The sequence below is a fragment of the Corylus avellana genome, chromosome ca4 (genome assembly GCF_901000735.1).
Source record: "Corylus avellana chromosome ca4, CavTom2PMs-1.0".
In the NCBI taxonomy this organism is placed as follows: domain Eukaryota; kingdom Viridiplantae; phylum Streptophyta; class Magnoliopsida; order Fagales; family Betulaceae; genus Corylus; species Corylus avellana.
The window spans coordinates 855,797-860,485 of NC_081544.1; positions in this window are offsets into that span (position 1 = coordinate 855,797).

A 4,689-nucleotide genomic window follows, 5' to 3' on the forward strand; every position below is an offset into this window, starting at 1 on the left:
TTCTAGCAAAGAGAAAACAAAAAGAAAATAATAGAACTGAAGTATATTTTTTCATTTAGAAACAACAATTGGAAACTCTTTCTCTTTCTCTTTTTTTGTTTTTTTTTGTCCTAAATTGAGTGTAAAATTTACACAATAACATTGAGATGTAAATAGAAAGCAAGAGAAGAAAAATGAAAAATAGAGAGAGAGAGAGAGAGAGAGAGAGAGAGAGAGAATTTGGGAACCTTTTGTTTTATTCACTAAGACATCAATTAAATGCATTCTAAATAAAACTCCTACGATTTAATTGTAGGATATAAATAGAAAGCAAGAGAAGACACAATAAAAAAAAAAAAAAAAAAAAACAAAACAAAAAGACAAAATTTGGGAACCTCTTTTGTTTTCTTCATTAAGAGAATTAAATATATTACAAAAGAGAAGCAATCGATTTGAATAAAAATAGTATATAAATTTGAAAAAAATATAAGGGACACAAACGAAAAATGGAAGAACATAACCATAGGATAAAGATAAAATAATAAAAATACTAATATAATTGAAAAGAACTGTTATAGCAAAAAAAAATTGTAGTATATTTTTTTCATTGAAAAAAAAAAAAAACGATTGGAAACTCCCTCTCATTTTTTTATTTTTTTTTCTAAATTGAGTGCAAAATTTAGAAAATAACATTGGATATAAAAACACATTATAATGTTCAATTAGCACAGTAATATATTTTAAAAAATATATTATATTAATTCTGAAAATGCAATTTTAATTAAAGAAAATTGAACCTGCAAATCTTTTAGTAAAGTAATGATACTAAATAAAGTAAAGAAACCATATAAATACAATTCATGATTTTTAAAATTTTTATTGCTGTATTTAAAAACAACAACGGCTCTTAAGAAAGGTAGATTCTTAAATACAAATTATACTCAATTACAAACTAAAAGTAAAACGAAAACACACTAACCTGAAGAATGGTAGCAAAACTGAGAGAGCGGAATTGTTCACTTAGTAAAATGATTTCGGATGTGGCAAGGTACTGAAAGACAAAATTGACAAAAAGAAAATACAGTTAAATCATTAATCCAGATTAACAATACATTAACAATACAAAAACATAAAAGTCAAATAAAAACACAATATAACAATATAATAGGTTTTTGTGTAATACCTATTATATTTCAATACAAATAAAACTCATAAAATTTTAGACATTTAAAAAAAATAATACAATGCAAAATAACAAATCTTTTTTTATTTTTTATTTTTTTATGGATACAGAAATAACAAAATCTTTCACTCAATATTTAATACAATCAAATAAATCATTTCAATCTTCCCTTAATCTAAACAAATAAATTAAAATAACCTAAATTCGTTCCCATATGTGTAGTTTAAAATGAAAAGCATAAAGGAAAAAAAAAAAAAACACGAAAACTAATAGAAAATTAGAAAAGAAGAAAAAAAAACAAGAAAACATAAATTTTGATTATCAAAGTATTAATATAAAATTAACATAAAATTTTAATATTTTTGGTGTAATACCTATTATATTTTAATGGGTAAGTATTTCAAAAGTCTTTGGGTCGACAAGCCAAATTTTTTTTTTTCTCTAAGTTTTTTTTTTTTTTTTTTTTTTTTGAAAATTTACTTCCTAGGTCAATCGAAATGCCAATTAAATTTCTATTGTCAAAATTTTTAACACCCGTTAGTCCCAATCAAAACGAGCCACCCCTAGGGTGGTTTGGGGGTGGTCTGTGAGCCACCCCTAAACCCTAGGGGTGGCCGCGAGCCACCCCATGGGTGGTTAGGGGTGGCCGCGAGTCACTGGCTCGAGCCACCCCTTAGGTGGTTCGGGGTAGGGGTGGGCAAGCCACCCCTAAGGTGGCTTGCGGCCACCCCTTCAAATTTTTTTATTTTAGATTTAATTTTTAAATTAAATTAATAAAAAATTAATATTTTAATGAGGTGAAACGGTGCATTTTGATTGGGACTAACGGGTGTTAAAAAATTTTGACGGTAGTAATTTTATTGGTATTTCGATTGACCCAGTGAGTAAATTTTCGAAGAAAAAAAACTTGGGGAGAAAAAAAAATTAAAACAAAAAACGGAAATTTTGAATTTTAAAACAAAAAACGGAAATTTTGAATTTTTATAAAAAAAGGGATTTATTTTTTCATTTTTTCTTATAAAAAAGAATTTTTTATTTTTAAATTTGGCCAGAGTTATATTTTCTTTTTTAGTTTTAGGTTTTTTTACAAGTTTTAGTATTTTTATTTTTATTTTATTGAAGATAGTTTCATCATTGGGAGGACATTGATAAATTTTAGTAATTTGGAGGGGCATTGTCACAATTGAAAGTTTGGTAGGCGGTAGTTTGAGGGATACTACTTTACCCAAAAAAAAAAAAAAAAAAGAAAAAAGAAAAAAGAAGCATTGAAATTCTCTAATAAACTCAAAGCATTTCCTTGGCATAAACCGCCAAATGTTGACAGAATAGTTTGCATAGATGGATAAGACTGACCTTCCGGCTCAACGAAATGAGAAACACGGATATAGTGATCAGGAACTCCTTGCAGTGTGAGAGATATTGAACTTCCGGCTCCCACTTCCTAGCTGCTGCTACCAAGAAAAAAAAGGTGAATCAGCGGAATTTTGCTGCTCCCATATATCAGCAAATAAGGAGCGGACCTCCAAGCTTAAAGTCTCAAGAAACAACAAATTAAGGTAGTCCTTTCTGCTTCCAATTCATGTGTTAAGTCGTTCGTTTTGTATTGTATTCTTAAAACAAATCTCATCACCTTTAATGTGACATCAGAATACATTTTCGAAAAAAAGGCACTCCCAAAAACGTATCAGCAAAACACAATTGCCTTAACAAAAGGCTTAAAAATAAGCTTCCATATCACGAGTTTAATTATAAGTATTTTAATTTGGTCAATTTGGTGGGTAGGTTTAAGTTGTCAATATACAAGCCTAAAGAATGATCCGGATATTCTGAAGATTTTTCATTTAAAAAAGAAAAAAAAAAAAAACATTTCTTGTCACATACATCCAATCTAGAGAGAGTTTCATGACATAATTCTTTCTCTTGCTCTTGCTCTTTTTTTTTTTATTCCCTTGAAGGTTTATCTAGCCCATGTTACCTGGTAAACCCAATTCTACAATCGAGTTCTGGTGTAAACAAGCATCTTTGCAGCATACAATATTAAACTCAAAGCACTTCCTTGGCATAATTAAACCGCCAAATACTGAGAATAGTTTGCATAGATGGTTAAGAAGACTGACCTTTGAGGAAATGAGCAACACGGAGATGGTGCTCATTGATCAGGACCTGGATGCAGTGTGAGAGATATTGAACTTCCGGCTCCCGACTCCCAAAAAATTTTGCAAATAAGGAGAAAGGACCCCAACTAGCAGCAGTTCAAGTCAACCCGGGCAGTTGATCGAGCATGAAACAAACATGCTCTCACGCCATTGGCCAATCCCAAAACAAGGGCTTCTATAAAAAAAAATCCATATCAGCCACCCAAATACATGGATCCGGCTGAATTACTTGCGGTAGTTCAAACTACCGCATGGTGTGGTTGCCCAAAACGACCACGTTTTGGGTAATAAAAAATTAGTTTTTTTAAAGAAAAAGAAAAATATTAAAAAAAATAAAAAATAAAAAATAAAAAGAAAATTCAAAGGGTCCAGCCACCCTTGGCCAAAATGGGGTGGCACATGTTTTTCTTTTTCTTTTTCTTTCTTTGTTCTCACTATCGGCGAGCAGTACTCTTCGTCTACCAATATTTGGTCTCATGCAAGTTTTGATTTTATTAATGAAATACAATTTTATATATATATATATATATATATATATATATATACTAGGAAGGCACGTGCTTAATTAATACCCGGTGGTGTTTGATCGATAGTATAAAAGATATCTATGTAATGTTTAACATTAAAAATTTAATGTCATATATAAAAACATTTCTAACAAAATTTAATATCTAAATCCTTACATGAGCACATTAAATTCTTGCATGATAAGAAAATACTACAAAAGCGATTAGATATAAAGTACAATAAAAAGCCTAACCCACGGGTCACCTAGGGCCTGACCCACAAATCACTTTTTTTCTTTTTTATCTTAAAAAAAAAAAAAAAAAAAAAGTTGGAATTAAGGGTAAATTTATAATTTTATTAAAAATTTAGAGGTATAAACGTCATTTTTTCATATTTAACGGTTAAAAACTGACAAAAGGGTCCAAAGTGAGAGATTTTGAAAGTTCAAGAGAGTAATATGAGAGATTTTGATGTTTAAGGGATATGTCAAAAATAATTATAGTTAAGGAGGCAAAGTAAAGTTTTCTTTGAAGAGATAAGAACGGTTAAAAGATATTTTTACACGTAAAAAGGACATATGAAGAGATAACAGAAAATAATGTTTAGTAGATAATTCCAAAACTTCTCCAATGCATTATGCTGAGAGGCTTATCCTATAAAATAGGTTTATCTCTTTTCCTGTTCTTTCTTATCTCCTCTCACTGTTGGCCAGCACTGTTCCAGCCTGTTTGGGTATTAGTGTTGTTTGGTAAAATATTGTCAAAGCGCTTTTAAAGTTTCAAATGCTCAAAATCACGTTTTGGCCAAGCTGAAAAATGAGGCTTTTATTCAAACAAACTTCTAGAAGAAAAGCACATCCCAGAG